Genomic DNA, 19,526 nt, shown 5'->3' with positions numbered 1-19,526 from the left:
AGCCTCCTCCACACATTACGTCATGGACACGCCCTCTGGCCTTATTGTGTCATTGGGTAACAAAAAGTGTTACATGAACATTAAAATAAGTCAGCAAAATGACATCAAAATACACAACTTTTTATTCTTCAGGTCTAACGACGACCTCCGATTTGATTGGCGCACAGGTGTCAAAGTCAAAGCCCGGGGGGGGGGGGGGGGGGGGTCAAATCTGGCCCGCCAATCATTCCAATATGGCCCAATACACTATTCTAACTTGGCCCGCAAATTCATTTAAAGTTGGCCCGTACCATAATTTTAATGTGGCCCAAAACATCATTCTAACTTGGCCATCCATGTCAATTAAATTGGCCCGCCCCATAATTTTAAGGTGGCTCGCTACATCATTCTAACGTGGCCCGCCACTTAATTTAATCTGGACCACCACATCATTCAAATGTGGCCCGCCACTTCATTCGAATGTGACCCGTCCCACAATTTTAATGTGGCCCAAAACATCATTCTAACTTGGCCCTCCACTTCATTTAAATTGGCCCGTCCCATAATTTTAATGTGGCCCGCTACATCATTCTAACGTGGCTCGCCACTTGATTTAATCTGGGCCACCACATCATTCAAATGTGGCCCAAAACATTAATTTAATGTGGCCCGCCAAATCATTCAAAAGTGACCAAAAATATTAATTTAATTAGGCCCGCCAATTCATTTATATGTGGCCCGTCCCATAATTTTCTAAAGTGGCCCAAAACATCATTCTAACTTGACCCGCCAATTTTAATTTAATTTAATTTAATTTGGCCCGTCCCATAATTTTAATATGGCCCGCCAAATCACTCCGATTTGGCCAACTACATCATTTTAATTCGGCCCGTCCCATAATTTTAATGTGAAACACCACATAATTTAGTTTTGGCCCACTTTTTATGTGGCCGAACACATCATTTTATTGTGACCAATCCATTAATTTTATTGTGGCCACCACTTCATTCAAATGCGGCCCACCACTTCATTCAAATGTGACCCGTCCCACAATTTAAATGTGGCCCAAAACATCATTCTAACTTGGCCCTCCACTTCATTTAAATTGGCCCGTCCCATAATTTTAAGGTGGCTCGTTACATCATTCTAACGTGGCCCGCCACTTGATTTAATCTGGACCACCACATCATTCAAATGTGGCCCAAAACATTAATTTAATGTGGCCCGCCAAATCATTCAAAAGTGACCAAAAATATTAATTTAATTAGGCCCGCAAATTCATTTAAAGTTGGCCCGTACCATAATTTTAACGTGGCCCAAAACATCATTCTAACTTGGCCATCCATGTCAATTATATTGGCCCGCCCCATAATTTTAAGGTGGCTCGCTACATCATTCTAACGTGGCCCGCCACTTAATTTAATCTGGACCACCACATCATTCAAATGTGGCCTGCCACTTCATTCGAATGTGACCCGTCCCACAATTTTAATGTGGCCCAAAACATCATTCTAACTTGGCCCTCCACTTCATTTAAATTGGCCCGTCCCATAATTTTAAGGTGGCCCGCTACATCATTCTAACATGGCTCGCCACTTGATTTAATCTGGGCCACCACATCATTCAAATGTGGCCCAAAACATTAATTTAATGTGGCCCGCCAAATCATTCAAAAGTGACCAAAAATATTAATTTAATTAGGCCCGCCAATTCATTTATATGTGGCCCGTCCCATAATTTTCTAAAGTGGCCCAAAACATCATTCTAACTTGACCCGCCAATTTTAATTTAATTTAATTTAATTTGGCCCGTCCCATAATTTTAATATGGCCCGCCAAATCATTCCGATTTGGCCAACTACATCATTTTAATTCAGCCCGTCCTATAATTTTAATGTGAAACACCACATCATTTCGTTTTGGCCCACTTTTTATGTGGCCGAACACATCATTTAATTGTGACCAATCCATTAATTTTATCGTGGCCAACACTTCATTCAAATGTGACCCGTCCCACAATTTAAAAGTGGCCCAAAACATAATTCTAACTTGGCCCTCCACTTCATTTAAATTGGCCCGTCCCATAATTTTAATGTGGCCCGCTACATCATTCTAACGTGGCTCGCCACTTGATTTAATCTGGACCACCACGTCATTCAAATGTGGCCCAAAACATTAATTTAATGTGGCCCGCCAAATCATTCAAAAGTGACCCAAAACATTAATTTAATTAGGCCCGCCAAATCATTTAAATATGGCCCGTCCCATAATTTTCTAAAGTGGCCCAAAACATCATCCTAACTTGACCCGCCAATTTTAATTTAATTTATTTTAATTTAGCCCGTCCCATAATTTTAATGTGAAACACCACATAATTTTGTTTTGGCCCACTTTTTATGTGGCCGAACACATCATTTTATTGTGACCAATCCATTAATTTTATTGTGGCCACCACATCATTCTAATGTGGCCCGCCACTTCATTCGAATGTGACCCGTCCCACAATTTAAATGTGGCCCAAATCATCATTCTAACTTGGCCCTCCACTTCATTTAAATTGGCCCGTCCCATAATTTTAAGGTGGCCCGCTACATCATTCTAACCTGGCTTGCCACTTGATTTAATCTGGACCACCACATCATTCAAATGTGGCCCAAAACATTAATTTAATGTGGGCCGCCAAATCATTCAAAAGTGACCCAAAACATTAATTTAATTAGGCCCGCCAATTCATTTATATGTGGCCCGTCCCATAATTTTCTAAAGTGGCCCAAAACATCATCCTAACTTGACCCGCCAATTTTAATTTAATTTATTTTAATTTAGCCCGTCCCATAATTTTAATGTGAAACACCGCATAATTTTGTTTTGGCCCACTTTTTATGTGGCCGAACACATAATTTTATTGTGACCAATCCATTCATTTTATTGTGGCCACCACATCATTCTAATGTGGCCCGCCACTTCATTCGAATGTGACCCGTCCCACAATTTAAATGTGGCCCAAAACATCATTCTAACTTGGCCCTCCACTTCATTTAAATTGGCCCGTCCCATAATTTTAATGTGGCCCGCTACATCATTCTAACGTGGCTCGCCACTTGATTTAATCTGGACCACCACATCATTCAAATGTGGCCCAAAACATTAATTTAATGTGGGCCGCCAAATCATTCAAAAGTGACCAAAAACATTAATTTAATGTGGCCCGCCAATTCATTTACCGGTCCCATAATTTTCTAAAGTGGCCCAAAACATCATTCTAACTTGACCCGCCAATTTTAATTTAATTTAATTTAATTTGGCCCGTCCCATAATTTTAACATGGCCCGCCAAATCATTCCGATTTGGCCAACTACATCATTTTAATTCGGCCCGTCCCATAATTTTAATGTGAAACACCACATAATTTAGTTTTGGCCCACTTTTTATGTGGCCGAACACATCATTTTATTGTGACCAATCCATTAATTTAATCGTGGCCACCACATCATTCTACTGTGGCCCACCACTTCATTCGAATGTGACCCGTCCCACAATTTAAATGTGGCCCAAAACATCATTCTAACTTGGCCCTCCACTTCATTTAAATTGGCCCGTCCCATAATTTTAAGGTGGCCCGCTACATCATTCTAATGTGGCTCGCCACTTGATTTAATCTGGGCCACCACATCATTCAAATGTGGCCCAAAACATTAATTTAATGTGGCCCGCCAAATCATTCAAAAGTAACCAAAAACATTAATTTATTGTGGCTCGTCCCATAATTTTCTAAAGTGGCCCAAAACATCATTCTAACTTGACCCGCCAATTTTAATTTAATTTAATTTAATTTGGCCCGTCCCATAATTTTAATGTGAAACACCACATAATTTCGTTTTGGCCCACTTTTTATGTGGCCGAACACATCATTTTATTGTGACCAATCCATTAATTTTATCGTGGCCACCACATCATTCTAATGTGGCTCGCCACTTCATTCGAATGTGACCCGTCCCACAATTTAAATGTGGCCCAAAACATCATTCTAACTTGGCCCTCCACTTCATTTAAATTGGCCCGTCCCATAATTTTAATGTGGCCCGCTACATCATTCTAACGTGGCTCGCCACTTCCTTTAATCTGGATCACCACATCATTCAAATGTGGCCCAAAACATTAATTTAATGTGGCGCGCCAAATCATTCAAAAGTGACCAAAAACATTAATTTAATGTGGCCCGCCAATTCATTTACCGGTCCCATAATTTTCTAAAGTGGCCCAAAACATCATTCTAACTTGACCCGCCAATTTTAATTTAATTTAATTTAATTTGGCCCGTCCCATAATTTTAAAATGGCCCGCCAAATCATTCCGATTTGGCCAACTACATCATTTTAATTTAGCAGGTCCTATAATTTTAATGTGAAACACCACATAATTTCGTTTTGGCCCACTTTTTATGTGGCCGAACACATCATTTTATTGTGACCAATCCATTAATTTTATCGTGGCCACCACTTCATTCAAATGTGCCCCGCCCCACAATTTAAAAGTGGCCCAAAACATCATTCTAACTTGGCCCTCCACTTCATTTAAATTGGCCCGTCCCATAATTTTAAGGTGGCTCGTTACATCATTCTAATGTGGCCCGCCACTTCATTTAATCTGGACCACCACATCATTCAAATGTGGCCCAAAACATTAATTTAATGTGGCCCGCCAAATCATTCAAAAGTGACCCAAAACATTAATTTAATGTGGCTCGCCAAATCATTTAAATATGGCCCATCCCATAATTTTCTAAAGTGGTCCAAAACATCATCCTAACTTGGCCCGCCACTTCATTTAATTTGGCCCGTCCCATAATTTTACAGTGGCACGCCACTTCATTTAATCTGGACCACCACATCATTCAAATGTGGCCCGCCAACTCTTTCGAATGTGATGTGACCCGTCCCACAATTTTAATGTGGCCCAAAAGATCATTCTAACTTGGCCCTCCACTTCATTTAAATTGGCCCATCCCATAATTTTAATGTGGCCCGCTACATCATTCTAATGTGGCCCGCCACTTAATTTAATCTGGACCACCACATCATTCAAATGTGGCCCAAAACATTAATTTAATGTGGCCCGCCAATTCATTTAAACATAGCCCGTCCCATAATTTTCTGAAGTGGCCCAAAACATCATTCTAACTTGACCCACCACGTCATTTAAATTGGCCCGTCCCATAATTTTAATGTGGCCCGCTACATCATTCTAACGTATTTTTCTTGTTTTTTTTTTCTAATCTAAAGTTACAGTTAAAGTTAAAGTAGCAATGATTGTCACACACACACACACACACACACACACACACACACACACACACACACACACACACACACACACACACACACACACACACACACACACACACACACACACACACACACACACACACACACACACACACACACACACACACACACACACACACTAGATGTGGCCAAATTATTCTCTGCATTTGACCCATCACCCTTGATCAACCCCTGGGAGGTGAGGGGAGCAGTGAGCAGCGGCGGTGGCTGCGCCCGGGAATCGTTTTTGGTTTTATTTGTTTTACGCCCTTTTTGTCAAATAAAACCTAGTTTTTCAAATGACAAACACACAAAACGTGCAGTATTTCCCCCAAATAAATATTTGATGTGAAGTAATTGGAGCCTTAAATAGGTCAATAATTCATAACACTATTATTTTTTAAGGAATGACCGTTAAAAAAAAAAAAATCAATACATTTATTGGGGACCCAAAAGAGTCCCACTCATAAAAGTGTTAAAAAAAACTATCAACGCTTAAACCTCAAGATCAACTTCACTTTATACATTTTTAGTATTTTTTGTTTGTTTGTTTTAGGGTTTTTATGACAAAAACAAAAAAAATGCAATATTTTCCCCCAAAAAATGTTTCAAAGTGTAATATTTGATGTGAAGTAATTGTAACCTTGAACATGTCAGTAATTAAGAGCAACATTGATTTTAATTAATTATTATTTTTGATCAATGATAGTTTAAAAAAAAATCCCACAAAAATTCCTGGGGATCTAAAAGGGTCCTACTCATAAAAGTGTTAAAAATAAGACATCCATTATTTAATTTTTTTTTACTTTCAACGCCTAAATCTCTAGATCAACTTCAGATCTGTCAATTATAAGATTTTATTATTTTTATTGTTTTTTTCCTAATTTATTTGTTTTAAACCCTGTTTGTCAAATAAAACCTAGTTTTTCCAACGGCAAACACACAAAATGTGCAATATTTCCCCCAAACAATATTTGATGTGAAGTAATTGGAGCCTTAAATATGTCAGTAATTCATAACATTATTATTTTTTAAGCAATGACCGTTAAAAGAAAACAAATCTATACTATTCTTGAGTGGGACCCCAAAAGGGTCCCACTCATAAAAGTGTTAAAAAATAAGTAATACTTTTTTTTTTTTACTGTCAACGCTTAAACCTCGAGATCAACTTCACTTTATACATTTAAAAAAAATTTTTTGGTTTGTTTTATGTTTTTTTTATGACAAAAACACAACAAAATGCAACATTTTTACCCAAAAATATTTCAAAGTGTAATATTTGATGTGAAGTAATTGTAACCTTGAATATGTCAGTAATTCAGAAGAACATCGATTTTGATTAATTATTATTTTTTGATCAGTGATAGTTCAAAAAAAAAAAATCCCACTAAAATTCCTGAGGATCCAAAAGGGTCCCACTCATAAAAGTGTTAAAAATAAGTAATAACATTATTTTTTTTGTTTTACTTTCAACAACTAAATCTCTAGATTGACTTCAGGTATATCCTTCAATTATAAGATTTTATTATTTTTCTTGGGGTTTTTTTGTAATTTATTTGTTTTACGCCCTTTTTGTCAAATACAACCTAGTTTTTCAAATGACAAACACACAAAACGTGCAATATTTCCAACAAAAAATATTTGATGTGAGGTAATTGGAGCCTCAAACAGATCAATAATTCATAACAACATTGATTTTGGTTCACTATTATTTTTTAACAAAGACAGTTTTAAGGAAAATAATTAGAATCAACAAGGAAACATGTTCTTGTATCACTTCACCTGTTTGCTTTTTTAGTCCACTTTCTTATGTTTGGTTTATTTAAATCGTATTTCAGAACATGCGTTAAAAATAAACACGCAACACAGAACAATTGTAGTCTTCCTCGATCACACGCGTGTGCTGAGTAATCCCATTTGCATCCTCTCCTGTCAGTATTGTGGGCGTTGTTGATCATTGATCACATGACCAGCATTGGAGTCAAAAAGCGTTTATTGTGAGAGTGACAACAAACACATTGTGCTCTTTTCATGCTGCCTTTGTGCCAATGTTCCTGCTTTCATATCACGCCAGCAACAACCTTGTATAACGCAAACCTCCTCCTCTTTTTTTCCTACACCAGCACGTGTCTGCAAATCCATTTAGGACACACACACACACACACACACACGCACGCACACACAAACACGCACACACACACACCTGTCCTCTATTTCCAGTGTGTAAGACTGGGTGCTTCTGGAAGCAGTAATGAGAGCGCCTTGCACGTGGACGCCATCCACACACACACACACACACACACACACACACACACACACACACACACACACACACACACACACACACACACACACACACACACACACACACACACACACACACACACACACACACAATCTTGTATTTCTTACCTTCTTGAGACCTCCGAAAAAAAGGCCTACCTATTTAGGACCACCATTTCTGAGTATATAAAGATGTGTATTTACACCATTAATAATATATACATACTATGCAAATATAAAAATGCTTGTTGTGAAAAATTAGTTGGACTTTCACAAGAAAAAGGTCACAATTTCACAAGAAAAACTTAGATTTTTGGCAGTGGTTATAATAAAAGTCATAATTTTACTCAACGCAAGACCAAATTTTACAAGAAAAACTGAACATTTGTGCAATATTATGAAAAAAGTTGGAATTGTACTCAACAGTCGCAATTTTACAAGAAAGGTTTACAATTTTGGAAAATGTATGAAAAGTTGTAATTTTACTCGACAAAAGTCAGAATTTTATAAGAAAACTTAAAAATGTTGGCAATATTATAATGACAATTGCACTTTTACTTGGCAAAATTATGAGAAAAGTGATAGATGTCACTATTTTACAAGAACAACCCAAAAAATATCAATGTTGTGATAAAAGTCAAAATTTTGTATGACAAATGTCACCATTTTGCATTAAAAATTAATAATTTAACATAAAAAGTTGTTTAACTTGTTCACCAGTCCTCATATGGAAGGTACTTTTCCTTGTTGGTGTCTCAAGAAGGGTAGAAATACAAGAACACACACACACACACACACACACACAATCTTGTATTTCTTACCTTCTTGAGACCTCAGAAAAAAAGGCCTACCTATTTAGGACCACCCTTTCTGAATATATAAAGATGTGTATTTACACCATTAATAATATATACATACTATGCAAATATAAAAAAGCTTGTTGTGAAAAATTAGTTGGACTTTCACAAGAAAAAGGTCACAATTTCACAAGAAAAACTTGGAATTTTGGCAGTGTTATATTAAAAGTCGTAATTTTACTCAACGCAAGACAAAATTTTACAAGAAAAACTGAACATTTGTGCAATATTATGATAAAAGTTAGAATTGTACTCAACAGTCGCAATTTTACAAGAAACGTTTACAATTTTGGAAAATTTCTGAAAAGTCGTAATTTTACTCAACAAAAGTCAGAAATTTATAAGAAAACTTAAAAATGTTGGCAATATTATAATGACAATTGCACTTTTACTTGGCAAAATTATGACAAAAGTGATAGATGTCACTATTTTACAAGAACAACCCAAACAATATCAATGTTGTGATAAAAGTCAAAATTTTGTATGACAAATGTCACCATTTTGCATTAAAAATTAATAATTTAACATAAAAAAGTTGTTTAACTTGTTCACCAGTCCTCATATGGAAGGTACTTTTCCTTGTTGATGTCTCAAGAAGGGTAGAAATACAAGAACACACACACACACACACACACACACTAACACACACACAATCTTGTATTTCTTACCTTCTTGAGACCTCCGAAAAAAAGGCCTACCTATTTAGGACCACCCTTTCTGAGTATATAAAGATGTGTATTTACACCATTAATAATATATACATACTATGCAAATATAAAAAAGCTTGTTGTGAAAAATTAGTTGGACTTTCACAAGAAAAAGGTCACAATTTCACAAGAAAAACTTGGAATTTTGGCAGTGTTATAATAAAAGTCGTAATTTTACTCAACGCAAGACAAAATTTTACAAGAAAAACTGAACATTTGTGCAATATTATGATAAAAGTTAGAATTGTACTCAACAGTCGCAATTTTACAAGAAACGTTTACAATTTTGGAACATTTCTGAAAAGTCGTAATTTTACTCAACAAAAGTCAGAAATTTATAAGAAAACTTAAAAATGTTGGCAATATTATAATGACAATTGCACTTTTACTTGGCAAAATTATGACAAAAGTGATAGATGTCACTATTTTACAAGAACAACCCAAAAAATATCAATGTTGTGATAAAAGTCAAAATTTTGTATGACAAATGTCACCATTTTGCATTAAAAATTAATAATTTAACATAAAAAAGTTGTTTAACTTGTTCACCAGTCCTCATATGGAAGGTACTTTTCCTTGTTGATGTCTCAAGAAGGGTATAAATACAAGAACACACACACACACACACACACACACACACACACACACACACACAATCTTGTATTTCTTACCTTCTTGAGACCTCCGAAAAAAAGGCCTACCTATTTAGGACCACCCTTTCTGAATATATAAAGATGTGTATTTACACCATTAATAATATATACATACTATGCAAATATAAAAAAGCTTGTTGTGAAAAATTAGTTGGACTTTCACAAGAAAAAGGTCACAATTTCACAAGAAAAAGGTCACAATTTCACAAGAAAAACTTAGAATTTTGGCAGTGTTATAATAAAAGTCATAATTTTATTCAACGCAAGACAAAATTTTACAAGAAAACTGAACATTTGTGCAATATTATGAAAAAAGTTGGAATTGTACTCAACAGTCGCAATTTTACAAGAAACGTTTACAATATTGGAAAATTTCTGAAAAGTCGTAATTTTACTCAACAAAAGTCAGAAATTTATAAGAAAACTTAAAAATGTTGGCAATATTATAATGACAATTGCACTTTTACTTGGCAAAATTATGACAAAAGTGATAGATGTCACTATTTTACAAGAACAACCCAAAAAATATCAATGTTGTGATAAAAGTCAAAATTTTGTATGACAAATGTCACCATTTTGCATTAAAAATTAATAATTTAACATAAAAAAGTTGTTTAACTTGTTCACCAGTCCTCATATGGAAGGTACTTTTCCTTGTTGATGTCTCAGGAAGGGTAGAAATACAAGAACACACACACACACACACACACACACGCACACACACACTGCAGCATGCACACACACACTGCAGCATGCTGTTCAAATTGAAGAAAGGTAAACCAGTCCAAATGAAAACCACAACAAACCTGACAATTGAATTGGTTCTCTAACGTGGTCAGATAACCAAAACGTTGGTAAAGTCAAGCCGAGTTCCTCATAAGAATGAATGTGAACAGGAATAATTGGTTCCAGCCTCGACAAAAGTCCCTATTTTGGTAAAAAAGATGCACTTTGAAGACAGTGTGATGTATATATGTACAGTATGTATGTATATACATATGTACTGTTTATCCATGTATTGATGGAAGTGCTGAGGATAATAGAGGTTGAGTTGATTCAGCTAAAAAAAATGGCTTGATATTAATAAGTTCTCATTAAATGATAAGAAAACTAAATTTATGGTGTTAAGAGGTGTAAGGACAAATTGTGAAGCAAAATTAAAATTAAATCAAGTGGAAATTGATAGAGAATATGAAAATAAATTCTTGGCAATAATAATTGATCATAAATGATGTTGGAAAGCGCATATTGAATATATAAAGGGAACAATATCCAAATCCATTGCTATTCTTTATCAAGTAAAACACATGCTGAATAAGAAATGTCTGCATATGTTATATTATTCTTTAATTTTTCCATATTTAACATATTGTGTTGAAGTTTGGGGAAATGTTTATAAAACAAACATAGAGTCAATAATTCAACTTCAAAAAAAGGGTCATTAGAATAATACACAAAGTGTGCTACTATGAACATACCAATCCATTATTTATAAGTTCTAATGTGTTCAAATGTTCAGATATTGTGTTTTTAAAAACAATGGAAATGATGTTTGGAGTAAAGAACAACAGCCTTCCAGCTTGTTACCTTAGCTTATTTACATTAAGAGGAGAGAACGATCATTTACGGGGGATATTGATTTTTGAAATAGGTAAAGTAAGAAGGAATATAAAATACAGATGTATTTCAGTTTTAGGAGTTAAATGGTGGGACAAGCTCAGTGATGAACTGAAGACATGTAGTTCTTTGTTACGGTTTAAGAAAGCCTTGAAAGGTGAAATAATTGAAAATGATAAAATATAGTAACAATTACTTTCATCCCTTTGATTTTTTCTTTTCTTTAACGTTGATGTTCCAGGCAATCTTATTTTCAGTGAATGTATAGGATAGGCTAATATAAGCTTTGGCTTCAGCCTATTCCTTTTTAGCTCTTTCTTTTTCTTTTCTTTTTGAGTGTAAATGTGTATGATTGTTAAATATGTATCATCTGTACTGTTAAACTGTTCACACAAAATGGTTGAGGATTGATTATATGACCCAAATAAACCTATTTCATTCATTCATTCATATGTATATATTTATATATTGTTGACTACTATGATATGTTACTGTACCTGACTGCGGTCAAAATAAATATTTTCAGTTTGCAGCATCATTGTTGAGCAGTTCTTGAAAAGATAACAGGACATGTTTACTTTCTCTTTAGGTCCTTACGTATAGGCCCACTTCAAAGTAAACAATGACCATTGCTAAGGATTTGCCAATATACTTTGTCAAGTTACAGTAATCATTCATCACATGTGCTAAAAAGGTCCCAAACATGTGATTTCTTATAGTAAAATAGGGTTTTTACAAATGTATTCATCACTGTGGTGGGTAACTCACTCCAATAGTGTCTTATCATGTGAAGTGTGTGTGAGTGACGTGACAATAAAACTGCATGTTTACTAATGCTTGCTTTATTTTGATGAATGGACACATGTTTTGACACAGGTTTGTCATTTTGCAAATAATTTAGGAATTAAGAAAGTCGAATGTGGTGTTTGGAAAAGTGTGTATATCTTTTGAAAAAAGACACACAGTTTAAAAGACACACACACACACACACACAAAGTCTTGTTATGAGTATTGTGAAGGGGAGCTGGGTCATTTCTTAGGTTATGTGTGTAGTGCGCATGCTCGAGAAGGAAACAGGAAGTGAAACAGTGAGCGGGAAAAAGAGGGCTAGCATAACATGGCTGTAATATGAACTGTGGGTTTGTTTTTGTTTTTGGATTGAAACTTTTATTAGTAGATTGCACAGTACAGTACATATTCCGTACAATTGACCACTAAATGGTAACACCCCAATAAGTTTTTCAACCTGTTTAAATCGGGGTCCACGTTAATCAATTCATGGTAAGAAATATTGCACTGAAGAGGCGACGTTCGGTCATTTTAAGGGTGCAACGTCATTTTGGTGTTTCCGCCGAGAGGAGAAAGTCTACCAATCAAGACCAGCCAATTGTGAGTAAACACAGTGTGAAGATGGATGTTGAGTGGGAATCACTACTGAGTAAAAAAGAAAAGAAAGTTGTCACGCTATCAGTACGTCATCTCCAATTAACAAGTGAAGAGTTGAAATTAGGACTTGCGGAAGAAGTGCAATTGTCCTGTCGCTTACCAAGGAGAGAGATTCTGAATGACTTGGAAAGTGAGGAGATTACAAGTTATGTCAGTAAATTTTGGCTACAAATGATTTCATGGATAACATCAATTTAAAGTCTGACGGCAGCAACTTACCAGTGGAGCCAGGCTGAAACTCCTGAGCTAGGGATGTGCGTAACGATCCTGTGGTATCGATATATCGATACTCACACGCTACTCATTTGGCATCACTTTTCTGAAAAAAGTATCGATATAAACCAAAAAACGGCGTGTGGGGGGTGCAAGCATCACTTTCAGATGTTTTTGATGACTTACTTAACTTACTATGTGCTGGGACAGCCCTGTACCTGGCAGAGTATAGAGCTGGCCCAGTCACGTGACAGGAGACAGCGAATGAGCGTCGTCAACGTGCAACACACACACAGCCAGCCGACAGCGATGCAGCCATGCATATCCATTGTTGTCCATTTGTTGACTTAAAACAGGCATTGCTTTTTTTTTTTTTAGTAATGTTTGCTGAATATTTTTGTGTGGAGTTTGCATGTTCTCCCCGTGACTGCGTGGGTTCCCTCCGGGTACTCCGGCTTCCTCCCACCTCCAAAGACATGCACCTGGGGATAGGTTGATTGGCAACACTAAATTGGCCCTAGTGTGTGAATGTTGTCTGTCTATCTGTGTTGGCCCTGCGATGAGGTGGCGACTTGTCCAGGGTGTACCCCACCTTCCGCCCGATTGTAGCTGAGATAGGCTCCAGCGCCCCCCGCGACCCCGAAGGGAATAAGCGGTAGAAAATGGATGGATGTTTAAATGATTATCCTAAATTCAAATAATTTCCACACAGGGGAATTTACTGTTAGTTGAAAATTGCTTGAGTATTTAAAACAAGATAAGAAAGAGATACAATTTGGAGGTTCTTCATCTTTGCATTACAGTTTTATTTTTTTCCAAGAAAATCTTGAATATATGATTGAATGTGATTTTGGTTTTAATCTGTAACATGATTTCTTACATTTCGAAAACATTAGCCTATTTCATATTTCATTAATTGCTAATTATATCACAAACTTTGAAAAATAACTGCAGCTTCTCGCAATTCGGATTTGACTGTTAATTGGAAAGCCCTAATATTTAATTAATATTATATATAATATATAGTTATTATTATATATAATATTTAATTTATTTTTCATATTTATGTTATTTATTTTAATTTTACTTTTATTATATATTGACCATAATAAATGTGGTATAAATGGTCTGTATTTGTCTTGTGATTTGTCTTAAATAATAACAATAGTAATAATATTTTTGACTGACAAAAAATTGCCAATAAGAAATGATTGGTATCGGTATCGGTATCGATGAAAATGCAAGAAAAAGTATCGGTATCGTATCGAATCCTAAAAGTGTGGTATCGCCCATCCCTACTGAGCAGTCAAATGTGGTCTTGGAGCGCCCTCCATTGGCAGCCCGTGGTACTACAAGTCTAACAGTGCCACCAACATCACCCAATAGTGTGCCAGACGCAGAAAGACAGCATGTCAATAACCATACTTGTCAATAACCATACTTGTCAATATGTCAATAACCATACTTGTCAATATGTCAATAACATACTTGTCAATATGTCAATAACCATACTTGTCAATATGTCAATAACCATACTTGCCAACCTTGAGACCTCAGAATTAGGGAGATATTCATATTCAAAAGGCCCGCTGGGGGTCATATATATATATATATATATATATATATATATATATACACACTACCGTTCAAAAGTTTGGTGTCACCCAAACAATTTAGTGGAATAGCCTTCATTTCTAAGAACAACAATAGACTGTCGAGTTTCAGATGAAAGTTCTCTTTTTCTGGCCATTTTGAGCGTTTAATTGACCCCACAAATGTGATGCTCCAGAAACTCAAACCGCTCAAAGGAAGGTCAGTTTTGTAGCTTCTGTAACGAGCTAAAGTGTTTTCAGATGTGTGAACATGATTGCACAAGGGTTTTCTAATCATCAATTAGCCTTCTGAGCCAATGAGCAAACACATTGTACCATTAGAACACTGGAGTGATAGTTGCTGGAAATGGGCCTCTATACACCTATGTAGATATTGCACCAAAAACCAGACATTTGCAGCTAGAATAGTCATTTACCACATTTGCAATGTATAGAGTGTATTTTATTTAAAGTTAAGACTAGTTTAAAGTTATCTTCATTGAAAAATAAGGACATTTCAATGTGGCTCCAAACTTTTGAACGGTAGTGTATATATATATATATATATATATATATATATATATATATATATATATATATATATATATATATATATATATATATATATATATATATATATATATTAGGGCTGTGAATCTTCGATTCAATATTTCAATATCGATTTTTTTTTTCAATTCAACACGATTCTCGATTCAAAAACGATATGTTCCCGATTGAAAAGGATTGTCTATTCATGGAATACAGAGATTTCCGCAGGATCTACCCCAGTCTGCTGACATGCAAGCAGAGTAGTAGATTTTTGTAAAAAGCTGTTATAATTGTAAAGGACAATGTTTTATCAACTGATTGCAATAATGTACATTTGTTTGAACTAATAAATGAACCAAAAATATGACTTATTTTATTTTTGTGAAAATATTGGACACAGTGTGTTGTCAAGCTTATGAGATGCGATGCGAGTGTAAGTAAGGCTGAAACGACGCGTCGACGTAGTCGACGTCATCGGTTATGTAAATACGTCGACGCCGTTTTTGTGCGTCAACGCGTCACATAATTACGTCACACTACCGTCATGGCGGAGCGCAAAGCAGACTGTGCGAGCGAGGGGAAAAACGCACGCCAAAAGTGGTCAAAAGTGTGGGAGTATTTCAATACACAGCCTAATAATGTTGTTGTATGCACACTGTGTCGAGCGGAAATGGCCTATCATAGCAGCACAACGGCTATGAACGAACATTTGAAAAGAAAACCATCAACCATCAACCATCAACTAGTCAATCGTCCGCGTGAGCATACGTTGTCATCATTACACAAAAACATGAATGTGTCATTTGTATCTGCTAGGGGTGTAACGGTACGTGTTTTGTATTGAACAGTTTCGGTACGGGGCTTTCGGTTCGGTACGGGGGTGTACCGAACGAGTTTGTAAGCTAAAGCTAACTTTAGCTGCTAAAGTCTTAACAAGTTACTTTGCTCCTCTGCCTCTGTCTCAGCACGCAGCATTGTCCCACCCACACAACCACCTGATTGGTACACACGCAGCATTGTCCCACCCACACAACCATCTGATTGGTACACACGAAGCATTATCAGCCAATCAGCAGTGCGTATTCAGAGCGCATGTAGTCAGCGCTTCAGCGTGGAGCAGATAGGTGTTTAGCAGGTGAGCATCAGGCAGCGGACTCTCCCCAAATGATAATAAACACCTCCCAGTCAACTACTAGTAACATCACTATGAGCCCGTTGACCTTCTAGAAACTTAAACTGCAGCTCAGCTCGCTCGCAGTCCTGGCTTGAGGTGAAGGCTAATTAGCTCTCAGTTCCAGCCACATCGACCCCTTCTGAGCGCCTATTTTCAGCTGCTGGGAATATTGTAAACAAAAAAAGAAGCAAAGCAAGTAGACATGCTAACCTTTCTTCATTACAACTGTTAGTCACTCACTGGAATGAGTAGAATTGGTTATTGTGTACTGTGTTGGACTGGATGTTTATTTTGCACATTTTAAAAGCAATACTTAATGTTTACAGTGCTCCAGAATATTTAGATTGGCACTTTTTTGTATTGGATGTTTATCTTTATTTTTGCACATTTTAGCAAATAAGCAATACTTTCACTTTTGTTGAAATGTTTACACTGTTGTTACAGAATATTTCGTTTTGCACTTTTTTGTATTGGATGTTTATCTTTATTTTTGCACATTTTAAAGCAAAACAAGCAATACTTTTACTTTTGAAATGCTTATACTATTGCACAATATTAAGATTTGCACTGGATGTTTACTTTTATATTTGCACATTAAAAAGCAAATAAGCTACTTTTAATTTTGTTAAATGTTAAAAGTTTTAAATGTTTACATTGTTACAGAATATTTTGTCATGTTGTTGTCAATGTTGACTGAGTGGCCATACTTTTTTTTTTTGTAAATAAAAGCCATGCCTTTTGAAAAAACTGGCCTACTTTTATTTTTTCATCTTCATTTTAAATAAAATAAAATAAAAAATAATCGGTAAAAGGAAAAATTATCTATAGATGAATCGAAAAAAATAATCTATAGATTAACCGATCAATCGAAAAAAATAATCTATAGATTAATCGATAGAAAAATAATCGTTAGCTGCAGCCTTAAGTGTAAGCCACTGTGACACTATTGTTCTTTTTTTTATAAATGTCTAATGATAATGTCAATGAGGGATTTTTAATCACTGCTATGTTGAAATTGTAACTAATATTGATACTGTTGTTGATAATATTCATTTTTGTTTCACTACTTTTGGTTTGTTGTGTGTGGTGTTTGTGTCTCCTCTCAATTGCTCTGTTTATTGCACTTCTGAGTGTTGCTGGCTCGGCTTTGCTTTTGGAATCGGATTGCATTGTTATGGTATTGCTGTGTATTGTTTTGTTGGATTGATTAATTAAAAAAATAAAAATAATACATATACATATATATATATGTATATATATGAGAGAGAGAGAGCAATTTTCACTGACAGCAGCCACAAAATGACTTTACAAGAGAAGTGTAAATACAGAATACATACTTTATCCTTGTTTCTGCTAGTGCTTTCATCACACATCAGACCAAAGGGTTGGTTTTGGCACAGTTTGATCGCTTCCTTGTCCAATTCTGGGGCAATGGCCCCTGTCAAATACACAGTAATGAAAACACAGTTTTTCTACCAACTGTACTATACTTGCTGCTTACTTTAAAAAATATATATATATATTTAACAATTTAATCTTAAAATACGGGACGACTCCGTATTATAAGGGATGGGTGGCAACCCTATACACTCACCTTTCACTATTTGAGTAGCCTTTGTTCTGCCATTTGCGTACTGGCGAGCGATCTCTGAATCTGGGTACACGTCCTTCACGGATTGGTTGAAAACATCCGCAAATGAGAACGTGATGTTGCTTGCAGCTCTCAGCATAGCCATCTTTGTCTCGGCATAAGTTACACCCTCGGGTCTCCATTTAGCAAGGTGGCCCATAATACTGGTCTGTGACCAGCCTTGTGCTTCTCTGACCGTTCATGAGAGACTATATCCGTTCAGCCACCGTGTTCAATGGAGAAGTCTGATCTACAACATTTGCAGGAAGCATACCCCTTCTTCCCCTTCAAGCTGTCCTGGATGAACTGAAATAATTTTTTCCAATAATTTTGGAACTTGCAAGCGTACTTCTTCTTCTTACTCGTCGTCGCCATGTCTCTTCTTCTGCTTCGTCTTCTTCTTCTGTTCTGATTGCCGCGCTTGACTTCGAGGTGTATCCGTTATTATTGTCCGGCCAGAAACGGCGCCCAGTGAAGGATGGTGTAGCAATATTGTTGTCCGGGTGGAAATCGGGAGAAATTCGTGAGAATGGTGGCCCCGAAAGATTTTCGGGAGGGGCACTGAATTTCGGGACTCTCCCGGGAAAATCGGGAGGATTGGCAAGTATGTCAATAACTGATCTCAATTTAATTTGTATTCAATGTATCGAAAATACTTTAGGATCATTGGACAAATAGGTGATGCAGGTCAAAAGGACAAATTAAATTACACCAGTCTCCAAAGACAAATTCAACGTGGATTGAAAAAAGGTTAGGATGAAAGTGAAATTGTGGAGGCAGCGGTTCAATCAATTGCGCCTGATGTCAAAATAAGAAGTTACCTGGAAAGCAGACCAGAATTAACACTAAACTCATTAAGACAAGTTTTGAGGACGCATTTTGTTGAGAAAGACGCCATAGAGCTATTTCATATGCTGACACGAATGGTCCAAGAGCCTAAAGAAACCCCTATTCAGTTTCTCATTCGTGCCATGGATCTTAGACAGAAAGTCCTTCTTACATCTGAGAGAGCAAATGTTGGCCTAAAGTATAACCCGGAACTTGTACAGACACAATTCCTTCAAACATTGCTGACTGGCTCAAGTGATGATGCTGTACGCACAGACGTAAAACCTTACCTGCAGGACCCATGTGTGTCAGATGAAGTACTGCTTGACAGGACGAGTGCGGCCTACAGTGTGGAGTTAGAAAGGCGAAACAAACTCTCAGCTGTGACTAGGCTTAAAAGCAGTAAAGTGGCAATGGTTCAGGAAGATGATGAAGAAAGACAAAAGTCACACATCATAACCAAATCCAATAATAGACTAATTTGAAGCTAGTCATAAGGTAATCTGCGAAGCCTTGCAAAAATGTTGCCTCTCTAAGTCTAATGAAACCAAGTTTTTATTTTATATATGTTGACCACATTAACCCTGGCAATGGACCCTGTGTGTATATGTATGTTATGCCTAGGGATGATATTCGAAACCGGTTCTCCCGGTTGTTCGATAAGAAAAGAACCGA

The sequence above is a fragment of the Entelurus aequoreus genome, linkage group LG13 (genome assembly GCF_033978785.1).
Source record: "Entelurus aequoreus isolate RoL-2023_Sb linkage group LG13, RoL_Eaeq_v1.1, whole genome shotgun sequence".
NCBI lineage: Eukaryota > Metazoa > Chordata > Actinopteri > Syngnathiformes > Syngnathidae > Entelurus > Entelurus aequoreus.
The sequence above is the reverse complement of the archived record's forward strand: the minus strand, read 5'-3'. Positions refer to the sequence as shown.